This window comes from Canis lupus, chromosome 33 (assembly GCF_011100685.1).
Source record: "Canis lupus familiaris isolate Mischka breed German Shepherd chromosome 33, alternate assembly UU_Cfam_GSD_1.0, whole genome shotgun sequence".
Taxonomy (NCBI): domain Eukaryota; kingdom Metazoa; phylum Chordata; class Mammalia; order Carnivora; family Canidae; genus Canis; species Canis lupus.
In genome coordinates this window covers 24437656-24464701 of record NC_049254.1, presented here as the reverse complement: position 1 = coordinate 24464701, position 27046 = coordinate 24437656, and the positions used below count along the sequence as shown (strand labels likewise).

Below are 27046 nucleotides of genomic sequence, written 5' to 3'. Positions count from 1 at the left end.
AAAGAACAGTAGGTTCATCAGGGACGATAAGTTATTCAACTTTGTGTTCCTCACTGAGAACATACAACAGTTCTTCCCTATTATAGTTATTCAAAATAATAGTAGTAATAATAATAATAATAATTTAATAAAACTCAGGAAGGTCCACATATGGTAGCCAAAGGGCTTGAGAATCATCCAGCTTATGGGTTAAAAAAGAATAGACCACACCAAAACAATGAAGACTGAAAGGAGATGTGATAAAAGTTTATGAAACAATGAAGGGTGTGGATGAGGTAACCAGAGAGTGCTTACTCTGTTAAATTTCATAGTATTTAAATCTTGAAGCAGGAAAATTTAATACAAGAAATAAACATAATGAGTAATAGACTAAGAAAATCAATTACTCAGAGAAATCGTGCAATTTGAAAATATCAAAAGGGTTTAGAGGAAACTCAAGAAGGACCAACCAAAATAGATTATTTCCTAAGAAAAAATAAAAATTTAGAAGATTTATCATAACTTTTTGGGGTCATGGAGCAGAGCCAAGCATTCCCATGATATGTGCTTAGGATTCACTCCAAAAGTAGATCCCTCATCTGAGGGGATAATGGAGATGACTCAGTCTTATCTCCCAAAGGGAGGGGACCCATTACCTCAGATCCTGGCTTAGCCTGCTTAGAATTTTCTAGGGCTCATTCAGTTGCCCAGTCATGCTGAACTCTCTGTCCTGCCCTCAAATGTTGGTTTATATACCCCCAAAAAAATCATTTCAGTCCTCCCTGCTGAGTCCCTGACAAACTTTCATTTCAATTAGCATTCTCACATACTCTGGTGGGAAGGTATACTGGACAAATTTTGGCAATTTGTCATTATTTACTGAGGAATCCAGCTCCAGGCCAAAATCCTATGTACGATATTCCCAATTATAGGAAATTACAAGACTTTGCCTGGTTGGTCTCATGAGGAGAAGCTGCCCTCCCCACACCAGACTTGCACTGCCAAAGCACTACAATTTTCTGCTGAGAGTTGCAGTTGAAGACTCAGCCCTCCTTCTCTCCACCCCAACCAGCCATGCTCATGCCCAAGTCTATATTCCTAAATCAAATGCCTCCATTTAGAGCCCTCTTTATTGGGCTTGGCTGAGATACTGTCCTTCACTTTGACTCAGTACCTTTCCATTACTGCCTCTTCCCTTTCTCTCCTTCCCCCTGGCCCAAAGGTCCATAAAGAGGTGGGAGCCTTCTGTTCAGGTCTTCTTGACAGTGAGATGATTCCTCTCACGTGTACTGCATTCACCTGAAAAGTTTTTAAAATATGTACATTAACAAGCTAAATGCCAAACAATAATGATTATGCAAATAAATGTTGGTGCATCTATCAGATATAATACTACGTACATGTTAAAAATGATAATAGAAATATATGAAAATGTGCTTATTGTTCAAAACAGCATATACTCTGTGTTTGTATAAATGTAAAAAAAGTATGCAGTCAGAATAATTACCAATGGTCATTTCCATTACATTCCCAATAGTTACCTCTGGATGGTGAGGTTATCACATGGTTGACTTCCTTGCCTATCTGTATTTTCTAATCTAGGACAACAATATATCATTTCTTTAATAAGAAAAACAATAAAAATTATTATTCTTAATATGCATACTCCTTGAATGAACAATTCTAAATCAAGGAATTCATCTAAAGAATATAATTTTAAGTGTGCAAGCAAAGATGTAGCTAAGTAATATTTATTGAAAGTTGTGTAGAATAGTGAAAATCTAGAAACAACTCAATTTATAGTGCTAGGAGATTAGGAAAATGAATATTAGTACACTCATAGGTTATAATATGAGGCAGTTAAATATTTAATGAAAAGAAGTTTGTAATATATAATATTACGGTGTACTTCCATATCTTTTGATCCAGTAAATTCCATTTCTAGGAAATACTAGCACAAAGAAACAAGTATAAATATCTTGATTGTGTCAGTGCCCTGAAAAATTAGAAGCTACACAAATTTTATAAATGGAAAATGCTAAAACAAATAATGGTACCTTCGTGTAATGAGCTGTTAAAGAAACTGTTAACAAGAATGAAATGAAATCCTATGACCTAACATGAAAATCATTATGATATATTCTTAAGTGAAGACATATCTATCTGGAGGTATTATAAAGTACATTCTAAATTTATATTTCTATATTACTTCAATAGCTTTACAACAAACATCTGTAAGTTTTATAGCAGAAAAAATGTAAAAACATATTTAATCTAATAAATTATATGTGTATGTGAAAGTATCATATGGACAGCAAAAAGTCTGAGAGAATATCAAAATGTTAGCAGCAGTTATTTCTGGGTGATGTGCTTAGGGCTGATTTTTATTTTGCTATTCTTGCTATTCAATATTTTTTGAGATTTTTACAATAGATATGTGACTTTATAATTAAAAAGTTAAAATTACTTTAAATTTTAGGACTTTCATTTTCGTTCTTAATGGTCCCAAATGCCCTGCCCAGGGCTTGCCTACAAGCCATTGCCTCGTGGAAATGCAGTGCCTCACAAACAGAGGCAGCATAGTTAAAGACAAAGAAGCCCATTCACAAAGAACACATATTTTATGATTCCATTCATAAGGAATCCCAGAATAGTAAAATCTATATATAAAGTAGATTAGTGGTTGCTTAGGGCTGAAGGGTGATGGGGAGGGGAAATAAGGACTAGGAGGTGATAGCTAAAGGGTGTGAGGGTTCTTCCATTTTTTTACTGAAATATTTTCTTGTATGTTTTATGTCACTTATGTTAGTGAATATATGCTACAGTGGTTTAAGAGAATTTTAGATTTCCAGAAAGCTTGGCAACTGTCAGAGCCATGCTGCTTCATTATTCCCATTTTCTAAATAAGGAAACGTGCTGGAGAACAAGTAGTGTGTTGATTACACGGCTCACAACTAGAGGCAAGAAGCCTGTCTGTCACCCCAACCTATGCTCTCTCTGCACGTAACCTTTCATTGAAGGTTGAAGATGGGTTAGAAATCCTTTCCTCTAGAGGGCTTTATGATGTCCCCCCTTATAAAAAAAAATGTGGCAAAATATACAAAACAAAATTTACCACTTTAACCTTTTGTTGTTGTTGTTTAAAGAGAGAGTGTGTGAGAGGTGTAACTGGGTGGAAAGGGAGAGGGGCAGAAGGAAGAGAGAGAACCTTAGACTCTGTGCTGAGCTTGGAGTCTGATGCAGGGTTCAGTCCCTTGATCCTGAGATCATGACCCCAGCTGAAAACAAGAGTCAGTTGTTTAACTGACTGAGTCACTCAGGCACCCCTCACTTTAAGCATTTTTAAGTTATACAGTTCTGTAGCATTCAGCACACTCACATTTTTGTGCAACCATCACCACCATCCCTCTCTCAAAACTTCTTCGTCTTCCCCAATTGAAACTCAATGTGCAGCCACTCTGGAAAACTGTGTGGAGGTTCCTCAAACAGTTAAAAATATACCTGCCCTACGACCCAGCAATTGCACTGTTGGGGATTTACCCCAAAGATACAAATGCAATGAAACGCCGGGACACCTGCACCCCGATGTTTCTAGCAGCAATGGCCACTATAGCCAAACTGTGGAAGGAGCCTCGGTGTCCAACGAAAGATGAATGGATAAAGAAGATGTGGTTTATGTATACAATGGAATATTACTCAGCTATTAGAAATGACAAATACCCACCATTTGCTTCAACGTGGATGGAACTGGAGGGTATTATGCTGAGTGAAGTAAGTCAGTCGGAGAAGGACAAACATTATATGTTCTCATTCATTTGGGGAATATAAATAATAGTGAAAGGGAAAATAAGGGAAGGGAGAAGAAATGTGTGGGAAATATCAGAAAGGGAGACAGAACGTAAAGACTGCTAACTCTGGGAAACGAACTAGGGGTGGTAGAAGGGGAGGAGGGCGGGGGGTGGGAGTGAATGGGTGACGGGCACTGGGTGTTATTCTGTATGTTAGTAAATTGAACACCAATAAAAAAAAATAATTAAAAAAAAAAAAAAAAAAAAAAAAAAAAGAAACTCAATGCCCATTCAACAATAACTCTTCGTTCTTCTTCCGTCTTCCCCACAACCCCTGGCAACTACCATTCTACCTCTATGAATCTGACTGCTCCAGGTCCACCATATAAGTGGAATCATATCATATTTATCATTTTGTAACTGGCTTATTCACTTAGCGTGATGTCTTCAAGGTTCATCCATTTTGTATCAAGAGTCAAACTGTCATCCTTTAATAAGGCTGATTAATATTCTATTGTTTGTATACACCATATTTTGTTTATCTATTCCTGGTGATGGACAACACTTGAGTTCCTTTTACCTGCTGTGAGTAATGCTGCTATGAACATAAGTATACAAGTATCTGTTCAAGCCCCTGATTTCAATGCTTTTGGGCAGAAGCAAAGAACTGGAATCATATGGTAATTCCACATTTCATTCTCACCAGATGGAGTTTCTTTCCAAGATAATAGAATTACCTTAAAATTGGTGATAGTTGCTCATATCTGTGAATATACTAAAAATTACTGAATTGTAAACGTTCAATGGGTGAATTGTGTGTTATTTGAATAAATTAACATACCTGTTCTTTTTTATTTTTTAAAAAAGATTTTATCTATTTATTCATGAGAGACACAGAGAGAGAGAGAGGCAGACACACAGGCAGAGGGAGAAGCAGGCTCCATGCAGGGAGCCCAATGTGGGACTTGATTCCCGGTCTCCAGGATCACGCCCTGGACTGAAGGTGGCGCTAAACCACTGAGCCACTGGGGCTGCCCACCTGTTCTTTTTTAAAGCAAAAAAGATACTTGCTTAAGAGTGCTAAGGCTGAGCCCGTCTCAACTTTCATCCCCAAAAAGGGCTGGACAACCAGCAAGCTTCCCAACCTCAAAGGACTGGCAGTTTACGTCAACTGTGTTGGATCTGGAAATCTAGTTTCGGGGAGTCTGGTGCTTATTAAAACTCTCCCTCTGGCTGCGTGGGGCCACAGTGCATTAAACATTGGGTGACTAAAGTGGGTTGGAGAATGTCCTTTTTATTAATTTAATTATTCTTAATACAATGTTTACTTTTGTTTCCCACAGGTGTTCCCCTCTATATCTTGTTCCTGCCTGTCCCATGGAACTCATTGTCTAACAAGTGAGGCCTAGGAAACAGGTTCCCTGCTAAGACTCATAATGGCAACACTTTCCATTGGCCTCCCATCACCCCAGCAAGCACCAACAAAAGATGTCTCTTACCTTTTAAATGCTGGTTGGGGGTTGAAAAGTTAACCTACGAGTCATTTAGGTACATGACTGTAACATGAAAAAAAACCTTTTACAATAATCTACTAATTACTGTGACTCAGTCCCTCTGGTTTATACAAGACCAGTATCCACACATGTAAGGACCAGAAATCTTCCCACTCACTTTATAGGAAGTTGTTTAATTTGTGTTCCTGAGACAGTTCTTACCCATTGTGTTACTAGAATTCCTCTGCTGTTCTTGGTCAAAGATGATACTGCTGCTGTTTTTACTTCTTAGGATGGATTTCTCAAGTTGGCATCATCTTTTTTTTAGGTATCCTTCTAGTGTTCATATGAATATTCACTTTATCTCTCTGAATTTCTTTCTTCATTTTTAAAATAAAAAGCTTGGGCAGCCTGGGTGGCTCAGCGGTTTAGTGCTGCCTTCAGTCCAGGGCCTGATCCTGGAGACCTGGGATCAAGTCCCACGTCAGGCTCCTTGCATGGAGCCTGCTTCTCCCTCTACCTCTGTCTCTGCCTCTCTCTCTCTCTCTCTCTCTCTCTCTCTGTATATCTCTCATGAATAAACAAAATCTTTTAAAAAATGAATAAATAAAAATAAAATAAAAAGCTTTACTAGTTTTGATATTCTGTGATTATATACCAAGTAAATTATAGAGGAAAGTATTTTTTAAGATTTATTTATTTATTTTAGAGGGAGAGGGAGGGAGGGAATGTACAGAGGCAGAGGCAGAGGGAGAGAGAAACTCAAGTAGACTCCATGCTGAACACAGAGCCCAACACAGGGCTCAATCTCAGGACCTGAGATCATGACTTGAGCTGAAACCAAGAGTGGGACACTTAACTGACTGTGCCACCCAGGTGCCCCTAGAGGAAAGTATTTATTTGAGGGACATTTTTCTTCTCTTAAGTTCTTTAGCCTCTATTGGGACCCTTTTTTTCCTACCGAGGGTCACAGACACTTAACCATTAGGCTCTATTGGTCGGCCTGAGTTTTTTATGGCATGTAGATTAAAGATCACAGCCTAGATTAGAAGCCAAAATAAGCTTCAGACTCCTTCTTCCCAAATTAAACTTAACCACTTAAGCATAAGTAAAACTTGTATAACCATAGGCTATCTACAGAAATAAGGTCTGCTTTAACTAGTCTACCGTACAAAGAAATGAAGAATGCATATCTCCTATGGGCAGCATCATCCCAAAAGAAAGCCAAGCAAGGACTAGGCCATATGAATGCAATCTTTTTTTAAAACAATAATCATACAAACCATTCTACCTCCACCAAGAGACAACAGGTGAGAAGTGAAAGTAAGAAGGACTGCAGCCTTCTCCCTAACACTTCCAAGAAAGCAGAAGGACTATGTTTTGGGCCAAGGTAAGAAAACATGGAAAGGAAGAGGTTGGTATCTCTTACTCTTGATAAATATTTGTTGAAAAAATAATAACAGAAGAATAAATGCCATTCTGACAACAATCCATTGTTAGAATGTAGCATTCACAAACTACCCACAGCCTTCCAGGTATAAGCGCAAGGTGGAGCCAGCCTTTGGAGGCCAATTGAGGCCAGGCAGGGAGGATCTCAAGAACGTGAGCTGGGCGCTGAGTCTCAATGGCTGATGCTACTAGTTGATTAAAAAGGATAAGGCCTGGGGATTCTAGTGACTTCCACGTCAATTTCAAGGTGAAAATTCTGGAGCCTTATTTTAAGTTCCAGATGAAGCAAATGAAAGGAGAGTTAAGACAAGGAACCAGGAAAGTGAAGAAAGGAGGTTACCTTTTTCATGAGAAGGATTAGCATGGGTGACAGGAAAAAGGGATCTTTAGGTCTTTACCTAGAGTTCTACTGCTAATTCCAGTTCATTGACTCAATGTTCTGGGTTTCAGCTAATAAATGAGGGAGTCTATAGCACGAATAATGGCTCTGCCTTTCCCAAAACACACCTGCCAGTCCACTGCAGGGGTGTCCTTCCTTCTGATCTACCTTGAATTCCCTCACTCCAATTAAGTAGAGTCATTAATGTCACAAAAAATTCTAGCAGAAATTTAATTTTCAGAAAGTTTCCATTAAAACATGCATGGATGTGTTCTCTAGCCCTCTTCAAGGTACCTGCAGTAATACCTCAATTTATAATTCAGCTGTATGCCTAAGTAATTCTAGGTAATGAGATATCCCACAAGTTACCCAGAGTCATCTTAAGATTCAAATTTAAAAATTCCCCTAAATCTTGTGAACCGGAAGTTCACTTTAATTCAACATTCATTGGTGGAAGAAGAAAAGTATTAAATATGATAAAATTATTCAATAAAAAGCAACATCAATTATTCTGAACATGGAAAGTATTAAGCCATTTCTGTTAAAATCAGTCATGATACAAGAAATTTCCCATCGTTGTTCATCATTGTTTTGTAGTTCCTGGAAAATGTGATAAGATGAGAAAACAATGTTAAATTATTACAAATACTGTGATGATATTTAATTACTTGTTTTTGATATGATTGTTTATCTAGAATTTTCAAAAGACTATTAAAAAACACAGTGGAGTTAAAATACAGTTGGGTAAGATGAGTAGACATCAAATAAATTTTAAACCTAATTCTTTTCTCTACAAAGGTCAACTAAGTAGGGGAAATATTCCTCTCAAAATAGTGACAAAACTATAAAATATTTAGTAATAAGTTAACTAGAATGGAGGAAACACTTCCATGATAGTAGTAAAGGACCTCCAAAAATCCACACCTTTATAAAACAACAAGAACACTAACAAAAAATTATCAAAATCAACTTTTTCATAACTTTGGAAGCTAATCAAAAGCCTACAACAATCTGAAGAATATTTATTCAAATAAAATGGCTGAATCTTGATAAGAACAACAAACTTTCTGGCATTTTAACTTGCCCTAGTCCTATTTGCCTCACTATAGTTCTGCAGTAGACTGAAAAACCAACAGCCTTACAACTATAGTAGCTGTGGAAAGCAGCAGACTAGCAAGCACTGGAGGAAGCATAATGCAGTTGGAACTCTCCCAAAAGCACCATCCAAACAAACTGTCATTATGTGACCATCTGGTAGCTCCCAGAAAAAGCCTCATTCATAAGGCTTATCTTTATCTGACCTGACTCAGACCTTGATCACTGAGAGAATCTTTAACCCCAGGGTGTTTGTCAAAAACAATCAGTGACAATTTTTTAACATTACAGCCACTTGACACAGCAATACGAGTTGGGGAAAACAAGAGGCCAGCCAAAAAAACTAAAATGAAAAATCTGAAGAATGAGATGCTTGTAGGGGGGATTTGAAAAGTTTGGACATGTCTCTAGAGATGCAGAAGGCCAAATATATATGAAGCTGTGTGCATACCCATAAAAGACCTGAGAAGACCCTACTCTTTCACCTCTGGATGACTTGGAGGCTCTGAAAAGCAGGAAGTGAAGGCTAAATCAGAGTTGTAAACTGCTGGAGCATTAAAGTCTTGCCACACACACACACATGCAGTTCTATGCACAGGATGGAAAACTTATTGTTTCAAAGTAGTTAAGGATATCTATGTTCAATCATTAGCTAACTACTAAGCTAACTGAGCAGAAACCTCAGTAGCAACACAAGCCTAAGAACACAGACTTTACAAAATAAGTCCAAGAAAGTCACTAAACAAGCAAACAACTGCTATAGCTACAACAACAAAATAACAAAAAATAAACAACAAACCTTGAAGTTGGTGAAGGAAACCAGATTTGCAGAGTTGTCACAGTATACAGTTTAAATTGCCCTATTTTCAACAAAAAAAAAATATAAGACACACAAAGAAATAAAGTATGACCCATACACAGGGGGATAAAAAGCACTCAATAAAAGCTGTCCCAGATTTTGAACTCACTAGACAAAGGTTTCAAGTCAGCTATCATAAATATGTTCAAAGAATAAAAGGAAATTATATGTAAAGAATTGAAAGAAAGAATGAGAATAAGGGTCTCATAAAATAGAGAATATGAACAAAGAAATTATAAAAAAGAACCAAGTAAGAAGTTCCAGAATTGAAAATTATAATAATTCAAATAACATATTCACTAGAGAAGCTTAACAAATTTAACAGGTAGAAGAATCTGCAAACTTGAAAATAGATCAATTGAGATAATCCAGTCTGAAAAACAAAAAGAAGGAGAAAAAAATGAACAAAGCTTCAAAGACTTTGTGTGACACCATCAAGTGTACCAACATAAGCATAATGGGAATCTCAGAAGAAGAAGACAGGGAAAGGGCAAAAACAATATTTGAAGAAATAATAGCTTAAAACTTCCCAAATTTGGGGTGCCTGGGTGGCTCAGCAGTTGAGGGTCTGCCTTTGGCTCAGGGTGCGATCCTGGAGTTCTGGGATCGAGTCCCATGTCAGGATTCCTTCATGGAGCCTGCTTCTCCCTCTGCCTATGTCTCTGCCTTTCTCTCTCTCTCTCTCTCTGTCTCTCATGAATAAATAAAATCTTAAAAAAAAAACTTCCCAAATTTGATGAAAAGCATTAATCTACACATTCAAGAAGCTCAACACACTCCAAGTACAACACACATGAAGCAATCCATACTCAAACATACAGTCAAACTGTGGAAAAGTGGAGATTCTTAAAAGCAAAAAGAGAAAAAAAAAAGGTTCTTCAAATACAAGGAATCAACAAGATTAACAGATGACTTTTCACCAGAAACTACAGATGTTAGAAGGCAGTGGGATGACACATTCAAAGTCCTGAAAGGAAAAACTGTCAACCAAGAATTTTGTATCTAGTAATCATGTCCTTCAAAAGTGAAGGAGAAATTCAGTCATTCCAAGAAAACAAACCCAAAGATTTTGTGGTTTGCAGATCTGCCCCACAAATAATGTTAAAGGGAGTCATGAAGGCTAAAATAAAAGGATACTAGACAGTAACCAGAATCCACATGAAGAAATAAAGAGCACTGATAAACTTCATAGGTAAATGTATAAAACAGTATAAACATAGCTCTTTTAAAAACATTTGTAACTCTTTGAAGGACATATAGCAGTTATTAATTATAAAATACAATTAATATATACAATTAATCATAAAATACAAATAATATTTGTGTGAAAACAATAGCACCAAGGAGAGAGGAGGGAATGGAGCTGTACTGGAGCAAAATTTTGTATGCTATGAAAATTAAATTGGTATTACTCCAAATAGATTATTTTAAATTCAGATGTTAATTACAATGCTCAGAGTAACCACTAAGAAAATAATTAAATATATAAAATTGAAAGCAACAGGGTAGATCTGAGGATTTTAGTGCCTGGAATTAAGGACAATCATTTTAAAACAATGCCAACCAAAAACTCAAAATACAAATTCCTGCAACAGGGAGTCCATTTGTTCTAGTGTGGGTTATGACCACTATTATGGTCAAAAGAGTGGGGTTCCAAGATTGGAAGACCTCCAAATTGCATGGGAAGGACAGGAGGAAGCATTTTCCCAAAGGAGTGAATTTTGGCAGAAAAAAATAAATGATAACCACTAAATGTGTTAACACTTTGTTAATAACAATTTTGATTATCAAAATAGTCTATTTAATGTGACTCTGCCAGATAATAATATACAGAAAATTTGTACTATAATATAAACACAATGGAGAAAAGTGGATTAATTGTGACTAAATATGGCATTAAGGAGTAGGATGAAATGTCAAATTCTAGAATAAATTATGAGACACTGAAATAGAAGATTGGTTTCCTAAGAAGTTGCAAAATCTGGTCTAGTTTCCTAAGCCATGTATTGTCTCTAATCATGAGGCACGTGAAATTAACTTGATTTCAACTTGAATAAGTTGTAGTTGATTTTTAGAATTCCAAACAAAGTTAAAAGATAATAAAGAGAATGCAGAAAGTACTTGCAACACATACAACATATTAAAGAGTTACTATCTTTAATGTGTAAGAAATTCTTACACTTTGAAAAGAAAAAGGCCAGTAACTCAAAAAGAAAAATGAGCTAAGTATATGAATAAGCAATTACAGAACAGAAAATCCAAAGCGGGAAAAATAGCTTCACTAGTCAGAACTACAAACTACCTTTATTCACTTGATAAAATGGCTAAAGTGCTACAGAGCAAATCATTACAGCCTTTTAAAAGGCAAACTGCTAACATTTTAAATGGACCAATCTCCTACCTAGGAATTAATCCCTCAGAAATTAAAGTACCAAAGCATTTGGAGACACATATAAGGGGGTTTATTGAAACATTGATGGCAGTGGCAATTTTTTAAAAAAAGAATTTGCCATGAACAGAGGAACTTGTGAATATATTGTGGTATATCTAAAACATTATGCCTCTAAAGTAAATGGATTAAAGCAATACGAGTTGAATTGAAAGGATTTTAAGACTTCTTTCATGGGATGCCTGGGTGGCTCAGTGGTTGAGTGTCTGCCTTTGGCTCAGGTCATGATCCTGGGGTCCTGGGATCAATTTCAAGACCAGGCTCCCTGCGGGAAGCCTGCTTCTCCCTCTACCTATGTCTCTGCCTCTGTCTCTGTCTCTCATGAATAAATAAATAAATGTTTTTTTAAAATCATTTATTATTTCATGAGAAAAGAAGCAGAGAAGTATGTATACACACTATGATATCTCATTTCATAAAATAAAGACAAAAGCTACTATATATATTACTCTCTCTATATATATATGTATGAAGTTATTTATGTTCACAGGTTAACTTTTTAAACAGTTGAGAGAGGGGGAGAGTCAGATCAGAAAAGATTAGAAAACAGTGTGTCTGGAAGAAAACACAGCATGCCTAAAATGTTTCCACATAGGCACATATAGAAGATGGACATGTACATAATAAGATGCACAAATACAGTGGTAATTTCAGGGTGTGGGAGTTTGTCCTTCCTTATGCTTTTATGGACTTGAACTTTTACAATAAGCACAAAGTTTATATACAACCAAAGAATAGTTATTTATTTTAAAATGTGTGTGTGGCCAATTGCCATGGGGGATGAAGACGAGTCAGGAAATATACCTTGCCTTGCAGGCCCTGACTGTGAGGAGACAAGAAGACACAACCATTTGTAACATACAGCTGAACTTAGTGCTGCAACAGAAACACAGAGAGCTGGGAGAGACATTAATTCATCTCACAGCTGACTGGAAACAACTGGGAGATCTTCATTAAAGTAGAAGGCATTTGAGTTGGATCTGGAAGGCTTGGGAGAAACTCAACAGGAAAATATGGGGATAAAGGAAAATCCAGAATCGGGGGGGGGGGGGCGGTCAGAGAAATAAAGAGGGGCATGAAAAACCCAGAGGGCATTCAAAGGATAGCAATGACCCAGTTTAGTATAACTGGAACACGGGTGTTAAGTGGACAGAAGGTAGGAAGCTGGTTTGCAATTGTGAGAGTAGTTTAGAATTTATTCCAATTGCAGAGGGAAGTTACTGCAAGTTTGGGTGTTGGGCTTGGGGGGATGGGTAAAGGTAAGAGGAATGTTTTATCAGGAGAGCTAAGACGTTCTCAGGTCTGTGTTGGGAGTGAGGAGAGACAGGAGGCAAGAAAACCAGTTAGGAAACTATTAAAATGATTCAACCCAAGGTAATAAAAGTCTAACAAGAGCACCAACGTGGGAATGTATAGGAGGGAAAAGATTCCAGAAACAGACCTGAGGTAAATAGGGCAGGCCTTGGTGGAAGATGGAAAACTTTCTGTGCCTGGCAAGGGAGGGGTTGGGAATACTTCAATCTGAGAAAGAGAATGCTGGAATTGGATGTGGGAACCACAGTCAAAGATTCCAGTATCTTGCAAAATGTAGAGGGAACTGTGAGAATGATGACCTAAAAGCAGGGAGAAATTCTGAGGTAAAATAAAAGCTGCACAGAGATCAGAAAGACAAATCCTCGACACAGAACTACAGAGCCAAAGATCTAGGTCTGCTCTCTCAAGTTGGCTGTCCTAAGGAAAAGATGAACCCCAAAGCCTTAACCAGAGTGACACCCAAGGTGGAGGATCAGATGGGTCCTCCTCAGGTTCTTCCTGTTCCAAATGAAAGCATCGGAGGCACAGAATGAGCGCTCTGGAGAGTCCTGCAAAACAATCTCAGACATAATTCTTGCTCTTGGGCAATCCGGTTTTTTGCTTAACTGCTTTTAGATAACCCTTGGCTCTCCAGTTTTCCTCTGATTTTCCCTCGTAGAACCCTCCCCGTGAAAAGAATTCTTCTGAGTAACTTCGTGTATGAGACATCTAAGAATGTCACTAGGGTCCTGCTGGGGAGGGAGCGGCCCCAGCTGGCTTTCCTCCCTTCCCCCCTGGCCAGCCGAGGGTTTCCTCAAGGCACTCCTAAAACAGGTGGCATTTCCCAACCAGCATAAATACGTCTGAGATTTCAAAACAGAATAAATGGAAATATGAAAAGTCTAAACGGATTCCAGAGACCCTTTCCAGCTCTCCCACCCTATGACTCCCTCAGGGTGTCTTAGACGCAGAGGCTCATCTTTGAATGAATGGACATCTGGTTTGTGGTTTCCTTCTGGCATTCCTGGGGGAAGTAACGCCCTCCTCTTTCTGATTATTAAATAAGTACGAACCCAGGGCGCCTGGGTGGCTCAGCGCTTGAGCCTCTGCCTTCGGCTCAGGTCGTGACCCCGGGGTCCTGGGATCGAGTCCCACATTGGGCTCCCCACAGGGAGACTGCTTCTCCCTCTGCCCCTCTCTCTGTGTCTCTCAGGAATAAATAGATAAAATCTTAAAAAAAAAAAAAAAAAAAAATTAGGGCAGCCGGGGTGGCTCATTGGTTTAGCGCCACCTTCAGCCCAGGGCATGAGCCTGGAGACCCGGGATCCAGTCCCGCGTCGGGCTCCCTGCATGGAGCCTGCTTCTTCCTCTGCCTGTGTCTCTGCACTCCCCGCCCCCTCTCGGTGTGTGTCTCTCATGAATAAATAGGTAAAATCTTAAATTTAGCCGCGGTAAAGAATTTGGGAAACCTAGAGAGCATAAAACAAGAACACTACTTGGAGACCGCACCGCGGGAACCGAAGAGAGCCCTGCGTGGAACCGTCTGAGCCCCGCTCCCCGCGCGCCGGCCCGGGGCGGCCGAGGGTCTCCTCCGACGCGGCGGCCGAGGCGGGGCTGAGGCGGCGCCAGGCCCGGGGCTCGGGGGCGGCGGCGCGTGGGGTCCGCGGGCCCGCGCGCCCTCGCCCCGGGCCCGACCTCGCCGCCAGCGCGGGGGCCGGCGCGCCACGCGGGGCGGCGCCAGGGGAGGGGCGGGAGGCGCGGCCCCGGCAGCGCCCCGGGCCGGAGGGCGGCGAGCGCCCCGCGCGGACCGCAGAGGCCGGCGCCGCAGCCCCGCCGCCCCGCCGCCTCCACGCCCGGCCCCCCGGCGCGGCCATGGGCGCGCCCCCACCCCCAGGCCCGGCGGACCCGAGAGAGCCCCGCGCGGCGCGGGCGGAGACGCGGTGAGGTGAGCACGCGCCCTCGAGGATCCCGAGCGCGGGATTCGGCGGGAGCCCTCCGTGGACGCGACGTAGCCGCGGAACGTCAGACGCTGACAGGGAAGGGCACGGTCCGCTGCGGTCCGCGGGCGACTCTCCGGCACCTGAGGCGAGCCCCGGGAGGCTCCCCGCGCGCGCCGGCGGCGGCCTCCTGAGGGGAGGGGGGCGGGGGCTGCGGCCGCGGCGGCGGTGCCCAGTGAGCGGCTGCCTGCGGACGGCCGGGGAGCCCACAGCCGGGGTCTCCCTCCACAGCCTGGTCACCGGCCCCGCAGGGGCGCGGGGGGCGCGGGGGGCGGGAGGGCGCGCCCCGAAGTGTCGCCCCAGGCAGCCGGCCCTGCTCCGGGCAGAGAGAGGCCCTGCAGCACCCCTGCGAGCGCCCGTCTCTAACTCACCTGGAGGCCGCGTGTTAGGACCCGGCGTTGGCCCGGGGGCCGACCTGAGCCTACTGGGGCCCCCGCAGATGATGCGCCTCGTTTTGAAACCCGAGTTCTGGTCGCGTTTCAGAAGAGAAATCAGCAGGTGCTGACTCTCCCCTTTGTCGGCTGTCTAGGAACGAGCTTGCGTGAACAGCAGGCAAATTGCATCCTAGCCTTTCATGAAACGTCTTTCATTTTATTTTATTTTATTTTATTTTATTTTATTTTATTTTATTTTATTTTATTTTATTTATTTTATTTTATTTTATTTTATTTATTTTATTTTATTTATTTTATTTTATTTTATTATCTTTTACCTCTTTATTTTTTTATTTTTTTATTGGAGTTCAATTATGAAACGTCTTTCTTGATATACAGTCCTTTAAACCAGGATCGAGGGGATAACATTGAATTATTGCATCCCCTAGATAAAAGCGAAAAGTTTTTTTTTGTTGTTGTTTTTTGTTTTTGTTTTTGTTTTTGTTTTTTTTGAGTAGGGGTTAAAAGCTGGAAAGACTGTTGAGTAGTTGTCTTAGGCAGCAAGGCCTGCAAAGGGAAATTAATGGTTCTCCCTCAATGGGGGCATTCCGCACAGAAGGCCTTCCTGCAGGCGAGGTAGTAGTAGCAAGTCAGTTTGAGCCTGGAGAAAAAAATGCGTTGGGCAGGCTTTACTTGAGTTAGGGATCTGTGAGCATGGGGTGGGGGGGCTGGTGGTGGTGGTGGAGGGTGCTCTCTGGTCTCCGTTTTAGCAGCCTAATTCCACTTTTGGGCCACCATTGTCTCTGGAGTGCTCCTTGCATTTCCCTTTCTCTTCTACCGCCAGCTTTTAGCTTCTCCCTCTTGCTCAATAAGTCTAGAGTTGAGCCTGGTCAGAGGCAGAGTTATGGTAGCCTGGGGATAGACAGCATCAAGGCCAGTGAAAGCAGAATTGTGGCCTAGGAGGATCTGAGGGGTGAATGGGATGAAGCCACAGACTTTCAGCCTAGAAGGCTCTCCAAAGAGTGGGAAAATAAGGATTGAGGGAAGGAGATTCTCTGGGGGAGGACAATAGGTGCTTACAACTTGTTTCCTCCTGAGGATGTTAATATTCCCTTTTTTTGTTGTTTGAACACAAGGGCATTTCCAGATGGGGTTGAGGAGTGTGCCCTCCCACCGCACAAATGCACATTTTACTGCACTCCCTTGTAGGTTTCCAGAGAGTAATTAATTGGGGGCAGGGGGAGAGAGAAGAAAGAAGCCCCAAGACTTGCCAGAGAGACAATGGAACATGGGCTGGCTGGGGCAGAGAAGTTGGATCTGAAAGTTGGAATGTTCCACATTTAGTTAAAAATCAGAATCTTTATTTGGCAGAGAAGTGTTGAGGATTATAACATTCATATTTAATTGCTGATTAATTTTGCCCAATAAAGGACACAAATCCCTCTCTTTTCATCTCCAATGATTTATTATGAAAAAATTTCTGACACAAGAAGAGTTACCTGCCTTACTTTTTATGAATTTGTAACCATCTTGATACATATACTTGTTAGTGAAAATCAGAGTCTGAAATCCAGAAACATGTGATCTGGCCCCAGACAGAGCTGGAATCAGAAGGCAGTTAAGAAACAGATGTGTAGGGACATCTGGGTGGTTCAGCGGTTGAGAGTCTGCCTTCGGCTCAGGTCATGATCCTGGGGTTCTAGGATCGAGTCCCATGTCGGGTTTCCAGCATGGAGCCTGCCTCTCCCTCTGCTCATGTCTTTGCCCATCTCTCTCTCTCTCATGAATGAATGAATGAATGAATAAATAAAAATAAATAAATAAATATAAATAAAACCTTAAAAAAAAAAGAAATAGATGTGTGGGGGCACTTGGATGGCACAGCTGGTTAAGTGTCCCACTCTTGGTTTTGGCTCAGGTCATGATCTCAGGGTTGTGAGATTGAGCCCACGTTGGGCTCCCCTGCTCAGCAGGGAATCTGCTTGAGATTCTCTCTCCCTGTATCTCTGCCTCTCCCTGCTTGTGCTCTCTCTCTCTCTCTAAAATAAATAAATAGAATCTTTTTTAAAAGAAAGAAATAGATGTGTGAAGGATGTTAAGATTTTGAAGGACACAAAATCTGGATCTTATTCTGACTTTTCCCTAAGAATAGGGCAGCTCCCTTACTTTCCTCCTTTTACCCATTATTAAAACATCAGTCAGATTGTTACTCCTCTGCTTACACTCTCTAATGGTTCCATTCACGTTTTGAATAAAATCCATCTCTCTTCCAGGGTTTACCAAAGCCTGATGCAATCTGACCTGTTTGACCTCATATTTTGTCACTCTTCCCCTCTCTTGTTCTTCCTTCTCCCTGAGCACTCTTCCTTCAGATACTTGCACTGTTTTTGTCCTCAACTCATTCAGGTCTCTTTTCAGATGTGACCTCCTTGATCAGGGCTTCCCTGACCACCTGATCCAAAACAGGCCTTTGTCAGTCCCTGTCCTCTGACCTTGCCTTATTTCTTCATTGCTTTATCATTACCTGGCATTTTATAGTATAGCTGTTTCTTTGTTAATTGCCCAATATCCCCCCACTCAAATGTTAGCTCCATAAGGACCAGAAATTTTTTTGTTGTCTTCATGGCTATGTTCCTGTTTGGCATATTATAAGCAATTAATACATAATTGTTGAATTAATTAGGCAATTAAATGACACAAACAAGGCATTAACTCCCATAAAGGTTGTAGAATTCTTGGTAAAATACTAGAAGTTCCTTTTAGGTAATTCGAGTCAATCAATATTTTATAGGTAAATGATGATCCTGGAGATCAGTGGCCTCTTGTATCCTCACAGTGCTTCTAAGCTGAATCCTTGCTAGAAGCTCAGCCAGTTTTGACAAACTCACATTCTGAACAAGGGACAAAAAATTTCAATCCCAGAAATTTCCCTCATGCCCCTCTCTGGTCATCTGCACCATCCAGAAGCAAATTTTGTTATGATCCATGTTATCATAGATCTGTTTTTGCATTCTTGAACACCCATGGAAGTGCATTCACACTGATGTACTTTTGCATTTAGCTTCTTTTTGCTCAACGTGATGTCTGAGATTCATCTGTGTTGTTGAATATATTGGTCATTTCTTTTTATTTCAAATAATATTTCATCATGACTATCTACCTACCATATGCTTATCTATTCTCTTACTGATGGGCGCTTGGGGTATTTCCAATTTGGGACTTTTTAAAATAAAGCTGCCATAAATATTCTTACAGGATCTGCTTCATCTTGAGTCCTGTGTACTTTATTTGAAAATCTTTGTGCCACCTGTGCTGAGAGAAGTGTGGCAAGCTTACTGGGGCTGTGACTGATGTTGCAGTGAGTGCCTTCTCTAGACAGCTCCACTGGGCACTGGCTTACCTCCCACTCCAGAGAGAGAACATTTGGAAAATGAATGTCCATGCAAATTGGGGAGACCTCAGGAACATTTTCAGTGTTTTTCGATCCTTATATGGGACTCTATAAAATGCCTGCTGCCATTGCTCTTATGTTCCCTTCCTCCTCTCAGCTCCCTACCCCCGTACAAGTTGACTCTAATCAGCCACTCAACATTATGCTATCAGGGAGTTTAAATATTTATGAGCAAGAGTCTTATTCAGAGCCTGATAAAATATTTATGTGTTTCCATGGGGCATTGGTTTCCATCTAGACTTCTCAAGGTGTTTTTCTGAGGCACTTGTCATAATCATGAGATATTCAGACAGAGATAGATGATATAGCCAGAGAATAGCTGGTTATTGAACCCCACCTTGCAGCATACCCTGCTTTGCAGAGGTGGGGGAGGATGAACACACAGAAAAAAAATGGGCATTAGTGATGTCTGGATCAAGAGAAAGACAGTGTGTGTTGTTGAAAATGGATTGAAAAAAGAAGGGCCTGCTAATATAGCACTGCTAAAGATGTGAATCCAGAGGTGATTGTGGCAAAGAACCTGTTAGAATGAGGAAGAATTAATGAAGGTGAGATGCATTCATTCCAGATAGAAGCATGAAGGAACCAGCCTGTAAAAGACATAGTCTGTTTGACACTGATGTAGACACGGCTCATATATGACAACTATTCTGAATGCTATAATTATCACAACTTATGAAACTATGGGGAAGGTATGGAGGCTAGCCAGGGTTTCCAGGTGGAGAGCAAAGAACTAGCTATTTCAGGAGGGATTGTTATTTTCCTCCAAGGAAGAAGTGTCTTTTGAGTAGAGTTCTGGAGGAGGTGTGGTACTTTGACTGGCAGCTGTAGTTGGAAGAACGTTCCCTGAAAGACAGTAACTTGAGCCAGTATTCGGTATTCGAGTCCGGGCCAAAGTGCTGGTGCAGTTTGAGTGAGGTGAAGAGGTAGAGAGGGTCAGGTCAGGGCAGGTTTTCAGTAAGAGATAAAGCAGGAGAACTATAGGCCCGCTTGTCAAGAACACGAGAGTATGGACTTTAATCTGTTTGTTGTAGGGAACCATGTAACTTTTGACCAGAGACTGGGTCAAAATTTGAGCAATTCCTGGGAGATGCATCCAACCCAGGCAAGACTCTGAGGTCTGTTTATGTCCAAGGTGCTTCCAGATTATTTTCCTATGTCCAGTCCAGTCTAGAGACTGTGCAGTCTAATCTAGAGGAAGCAAATGAGAGAGAGGGAAGATTCATTCAATATACTCCTAGGATTGACCAGAAATAGGTCTCACCAGCTATCTTCTTTCCCCATATAACATACTCAGAATGTGCCAAGTCAAACTGAATTCATAGGCTGTATGTATGCTTATCCTCTGCTCTTCTCCATGGCCACCTTGCCTCTTAGGGAGAATTGAGAGGGTCTAAGTATGCCTTTAATACCTGAACCCAAATCTGGGTCAGTGTACTTCAGATGTGGGTTGCCAGGCAACAGAGGATTAAGCAGTGAGGCTGTCAGACCATCGCTGCAGACTGCAAGCCTGCTTTGACCAGGCTACCAGGCAGTGACCAGAGAGGCGACTGGCAGTAGAAGGTGGAAGTCATGCATATTGATAACCTATAGGTAGAGCTGCCTGGCCCCCTTCACCTGTATTCTCCCTTCATATTGTAAGTTTCTATTCAAAAGTTTCCCCAAGATGTTTACTTTTTAGCTCATAATGAAAATAGGGAGGGAGATAGTGAAGGGTGTTAAGCCTATCAGCATCTGTACTTTATGATGTTTGTAATAAGGAAGAGATCATTGTAGAAATAGTGGCTCTGAGGAATTCAGTTTTCAGTGCTGCAATGGGGAGCTTTGCATAGATATAGATTAACAGAACGTTCTGGATTTCTGATGGAAAGAAGTGATTTCTTGGTATGAGGACAAGGAAGAGCACAGGAGGGCCTCTTAGAGAAACTTCAAGATTCTGTCCAGAGCTTTGTTGGTTGAAATTGCTCTCTTACTGCCATGGATACCTGTTCCAGAGTGACAATCGGAATACCCAGGAAAGAGTTCTCTGGGCTTTCCAACTGCCATGTGTCTATGCTGCAGTGTCACACTGTCTTGGCACTGCCAGCTATCCATCCTGAGTCTCCAAGGGTAACTGGGGAGACCTGAAGAGAAAAGACAGAAGTGGATGTCTTAACTAGGGAAATGGTAAGGGCCTGAAGATATGGTCTGGACTGGCAGTGTGGTAAGGGTCTAAAGTAATGGTCGAGCAAGACTCCAGACCAACAAGGTTCTTCTTGCCTCTAATCTGATATATTTCTGGTTTTCTGCATGAAGTGGAGTCTTCCAAAGGCCATATCAGCTGGAGTATTTACTCTGAACATGTGAACAGAATGCATGCTTAATTGAGTGTCTTTTCCAAATTTTGATGATTCTCTAATTGTCCCCAGGCTGGTGATGGCTGTCTGCTTTTTTATGCTGTTAGGATAAACCCAGAAGATCCAATAAAGAGGGAGCAGAAAAAGTAATATCAGGAGACAGGGAAGGGAAGAGGAATAGTGGCCTGCTGGGATCCTAGGTACCCAATTACCTGCAAGTGAAAAGTGGGAATGAAAGAAGATCAAATAACTACCCAAGGGGATCTTTACATGCAAATGTTGCTGATTTCCGAGGCAGCCATAAGGAGAAAAGCAGGCCTGAGACACAAAGGCTCCTGTCACAGTTAGTCTGAGGAATATGAATACCAGCTTGACGCACCAGAACACATAGCCACACCACAGCTGTGCAGAATGACAACAGTAACATGCTGTCCAAACCCCTTTTCCACTTCACATATTCTCTCATATTTATTTGTAATATTAGGTAATATATGTAAGACATTCATCTACACTTGTGAAGCTACACAATGCAGACCTCTAAAAAGGGAGGAAAAATAAAATAAGGTGAAAAGGAGAAATTGAACTCTAGGAAACAAACTGAGGGTTGCTGGAGGAGTGGTGGGTGGGAAGATGGGAAAACTAGGTGATGGGCTGTAAGGAGGGCACTTGATGGAATGAGCACTGGGTGTTATATGCTACTGATGAATCACTAAATTCTGCCCTGAAACTAGTAATACAGTATATGTTTACTAAGTTGAATTTAAATAAAGAATTAAAAAGAAAAAGTAAGTATAATGACAAAAAGAAACTATTCCAAAATATTATCAGTGGCAGGATTATAAATGATTACTTTTTAAAAAAATGTAACCATATTTTCCATGAACGCTGTAGCATTTCTATGATAATCAGGAAACATCGAATAAAAAGTCTATTAAAGAAGGTAAGTAGAGAGGTAGAAGAAGAGGCATGGGTATAGGACAGTAGGATTGTTCAAGAAGAGAAAAAAGATGTTGAAAGATGAATGAGTGGTCAAAAAAGTTAGTTCTTGGGATGCCTGGGTGGCTCAGCAGTTAAGCAGACATCTGCCTTTGGTTCAGGGTGTGATCCCAGGGTCCAGGATCAAGTCCCGCATTTGGCTCCTTGTGTCTAGCCTGCTTCTCCTCTTCCTGGGTCTCTGCCTCTGTTTGTGTGTGTCTCTCTCATGAATAAATAAATAAAATCTTTTTTAAAAAAAAGTTCTTCACAGGCTGCTAGCTTCTGCACATTATTTTATTATTGAGTATCATATATCTATTACCCCTCAGAAGGTCTGGAAGCTTCTATCAGCATGAAACCAAATACAAATACTGAGCCAAGTGTCACTCCTCCAGGGCTTTAATTCTGTCCTGTGGGTAAGAATTGGAAGGCCCTCAACTAACTTCCAGTGGTCCTCAAAGAATCTTCCACCAAAGCGCTAACACAGAACACTTCAAAGCTGGGCAGCAGCATCTTTCCCACAGAGTTTAATATTTATCCCCGCAGAGGCTGGGCCAGGCTTATGGCTCTCATCTCTGAAGTATGGAACAGAAGCCAACAAAGGCTGTCAGGAGTTGGAGTAGTGGGATTTCTCCAGACAAAAGCTTGTTCTATTCTCATCCTTGCTTCTGTTGGCTGCTTACTGGCTCGGGCAGCCCCTTGGGAAGCTCTGTGGCTGAGGCTTTGGAGAGGTACCTATAGTTTTCATTTCACAGCCACTGGCCTTCTCCAGGAGCACTGTCAAGTCTGTGCTTTAATTGGCTGTTGTTTAGGGACACAAGGTGAGGCCTCTCTCTCAGAGCAGTAGTTACTATTTACCTCTCCCCACCAGGATCGATTTAAAGTAAATGCCAGAGCAAATTTAAAACAAACCCCACTGAACTCTGGGGTCTGGCATTACCTGTAATTATAGTCAATAAATCCTTTTTATATTTTAAATTTATTACATTTTTAAATTCTAAAAGCAATACACACTCATTGTAACCAGTCTTGTAAGATAGTAGTCTATAAAGATGTTATTAATCTCCCCCTCTTCTTCCATCTACCTGACAAAACCACTTTAAAATTAAATGTGAATTCTTTCACTCCTTTTCTATGTTCAAATATGTAGTTATTTTTTATTTCATATGTAAATGAGATCATATAATACCGTTTATTCTGTTACTTGTTTCATTTTGATATATTATGTACATTATTCTACATATATAAATTGATCAAATTTCTTATTTTTAATAGTTACTTAATATTTCTTTGTAGAAGTTACATAATTTTTCCCATGATTTCTATATTGATAGATATTTCGGTTTCCCTCCATTTTTTTTACACAACAGATTATGCCACAGTAAACATCTTACATGTATCCTTACACTTTGGTTTCCATTTCCATAGGTAGATTCCCCAAACTGGCATTTCTGGGCCAAAGGGAATACTAAACACAATTTTACTTCTCTTGTGGGTTTCCCTTACAGCAATTGTTTCCCCCTCTTCTTTTGTCTTCTTCTCCCCTCTCCCACAGCCTTTCTCCAGAGGAGCCTGTGTCTTTAGGCAGGAGAGCCCTGCAGTGAGAACTCCTACTTGCCAAGTGTAAGGATTATATTAGCTCAGTGGGAAACGAGGTCTGCAGTGTCTTGGTTGCATTGTGTGTCTATTGCTTCTGGTTGGCCAGACTGTTTACAGTTCCCCTTGCTCATTTATTCCATGCTGTGGAATTATACATGGTCTTCATCTGTGGCAGGAGCAGTGTGATCAGTTTTTTTTTTTTGGGGGGGGGGGGTGGCTTTCAGAGAAAATAGGCTGTTACAATACTTTCTCACAACACCATATCTGCTATGTTCCTTTTTATGTCTTTTCTTTAATGGTAGAATTGAGAAAAGTTATTCGATTCTATCCCAATTGTTTCCCTCTATTTTGAGGGATTTGGGATTTGGGGAATTTTATGAGTATGTAGTCAATCAACTACAACTGATTATTTGACATGAGGATAATTAGTTAAGAAGGTAGGGGTCTTGGAGCTTAAGGATCAGTGCCAAGCAACAGATGTGAACATTTTTAAACAAATGATTTTAACAAACCTGGTATTAGGAGCGAACTTCTCAGCACTACTTGGCTTTCGGTTTTAGTTTTACTGTTGTTTGGATGTGAAACTGTAGTCTGGCCCACCAGACCAGAGAGGAGTGGGATTCCCATCACACCAGGGCTGGAGAAAATAGTAGAGAAGCCTGAAGGGAAGCTGGTGAGTACAAACAAGTGAATTACAAAATGCAAACTAACAAAATAGAAGTAAATGAGATTTTATAATCCTCAGATAAAGGCTGCTGTGTGACCAGGGACCTATGAGCTCATAGACACTTTATAGAAATTTGTGATCTCTAATTCTTATTAGAAACCCAATTGTGAGTCTGTGTTCAGAATGCAAACATTAGCTAAATAGAAAGAAAGAAATGATGTTCTGTGGCAGACATTTTGCTGTTGGCACCCATAACACATACTGCAACTTTTACTCAGTAGCTTTGAAATGGATTTCTGTGCCCTAGACTGAAAACTAAAGGAAAGAAAGAAAACCAGAATAGAAGTTATTGCAATGAATTTCTAAGGAGAAATCTTAACTTTAGTTTGAACATGTATAAACCTGTAGAATGAGCATTAGGCATTGTGTTAACACATGCTTTTATAGAAACTTTTAATTTTCAAATACACACTGACCAGTAATAATGATAGTAAAACCAGTCCCTATAATAGGTTTGTCTTTTATAACTTAGGAATTCTGTAATGTATCCTAATTGGTCTCATAGTTAATAGTAAGGTTAGTTATACCTTATACTGTTTGCACTGTCATTTGTGTCTGTAAAGATGATCTTTAAACAGCTTGGTCTTGTCAGTAAAAAAATTTTAAGGTTAAATATATTACAAGACATTAAGCATCTGCGTCTGGCTATAATGGACTATCTGGTAGCAGTGTGCTGCTCCTGTTGAGGACTTCCAGAAAAAGCTAGGTTTTATTTTATTTTTTGAAATATTTTTAAGGATTATTTATTTGAGAGAAAGAACGAGTGTGCAAGTAGGGGGAGAAGCAGAGGGAGAAGCACAAGCAAACTCTATGCTGAGTGTGGAGCCCTACGTGAGGCTCAGTCTCACAACCCTGAGCTCATGACCTGAGCCAAAATGAAGAATTGGATGCTTAACTGACTCAGCCATCCAGGTGCCCCGAAAGATAGATTTTAAAATTTTAGTTGAGTTCATAAAAGACCTAAGGCAGCCAGAACTTAAGAGCCAAACCATATAAAGTGCCCCACATACTAGGTTGCTTTTTCCTTGAGACATTTACTATTTACTGAGTAACAGGTGAGGAGGAGCTAAGATTCCCAAGCAAAAGGCAGCTGCTAAGAGAAAAGCTGAGCAGAACATTCTACCGTCTGATGAGAGACAGAATTAGCCCAATAATCAGAGCAATTTTCCTTCCAAGTTGTTCGCCAGTTTATAAGTAGCACAGATGAAGAGGTAAATAAGCCAAACAGAAAGCAGCTGCTAAAAAAGCCAAGAAGCTAATCATAGGTACTTACAGTCTTACTGTGCTGGGGAGATAAAAATTGGAGTGTGGGGTTCACCAGGGTGGGAGAGCCTGAAAGACACTGTAATGGTTACTTTCATATCTATTTTAATGAGTCACAGGATGCCCAGATATCTGGTTAAACATTATTTGGGGGTATATCTCTGAGATTTCTGAAAGAGATTGGCATTTGAATTGGTGAACTGAATAAAGCAGTAGGTCTTCCCGGACGTAGGTGAGGATCATCCAATTCATTGAGGGTCTGTATAGAACAAAGTGGCAGAGAAAGGTTAAAAGTTTTCTCCCTGACAGTTTGAGATGGACATTGATTTTTCTCCTGTCCTTGGTGCTCTTGGTTCTCAGGCTTTCGCACTTGGACTGACATATATACCATCAGCGTTCTGATCCATAGGCCTTCAAACTATGCTGCCAGCTTTCCTGGGACTCCAGCTTGTAGACAGCTGATCATAGAGTTTCTCAACCTCCTTATTTCCATGAGCCAGAACTTTATAATAAATCTCTTCTATTGATACATAAAATGTTGGTTTTGTTTCTCTGGAGGACCGTAACTAATACAAACATCCTAAGCTTTCAGTTGGGACTTCTAAAGAGCTATGTCTAGGAGTTAGCCCAGAAATAGACCTGGTCTTATTGAAATTGAAATCTAATTCCTAATTAGGTCAAAATCAGATTGGATTAAAATTATCTGTTTTTATTCTAGCCCTCTAGAAAACGTAAATAACATATTCATTGGAGAAAAAAATGACCCAGAACTACTATATTTTCATTAAACGGTTTCTGATATTTGGTGAGACAAAACAAAAGCAGGCATAGTAAAAATACAGTTTCTGGAATATGGTGCAGAATGAGAGAATGCAGACTGCTTGAGTTGAGAAAACAGTTTCAAGTCTAGGGAGACCAAGGCAGCTGGAGTTTACAGGACAGAGTATCAAAGGGAAGAGTACACAGAGAATTCCAGAGATCCCCACACAGTACACCAAGCATGAAATGGAGTACTGTTCAACACATGCCTGTAAGGAAACTACCTAGAGATGGAAAAAGAACCATTCAAAAGGATTAGAGGAAAAAATACTTGCTACCCATCCAGGGCTGTCCCACTGACCATACTAGAAAAGCTAATAACTCAGAGGGTATTGGGTAGTGTGCTCTGAGAGATGATGCCTTCACAGTGGGGAATAATCAGCCCTACACTGTGCACTGCTCTGATCTTGCCTAACATCTTAAAAGGAGACCCAAAGGGACCAAACTATTCCCAATTAATTTAACTGCATGCCAGAACAATGTTCAAGAATATTTAGAGGATATGAATCTAATATTATGTGTAACTGGAATAGCCCTAGAGGACACAGAAAAATATTTGAAGAGATAATGAGTGAAACATTTTCAACAAAGACAAGGATAGCAGTGATTTCTCATCAGAAATGATGCAAATGAGAAGGCAGTGAAACAACATCTTTAAAGTACTGGGAAAAAAAATACCCCAAAACCTTTCAACCTAGAATCCTATGCCCAGTGAAAGTAT

General features: G+C 40.6%; 1 protein-coding gene across 5 annotated transcripts in view; it reads left to right on the top strand.

The window, feature by feature from the left end:
- Positions 1–14663: 14663 nt before the first annotated feature.
- GPR156 (G protein-coupled receptor 156) overlaps positions 14664–27046 on the top strand; it is an 83407-nt gene continuing 71024 nt past the window's right edge. For 2 of the 5 annotated variants that reach the window (XM_038582951.1, XM_038582948.1), the window contains exons 1-2: positions 20607–20772; positions 24077–24189. The gene's annotated coding sequence lies outside the window, so the exon portion shown is untranslated. Of the gene's footprint in view, positions 14730–20605; positions 20773–24076; positions 24190–27046 lie in introns of those variants that run through there. The other 3 variants (XM_038582953.1, XM_038582950.1, XM_038582949.1) reach the window with 3 other exon arrangements.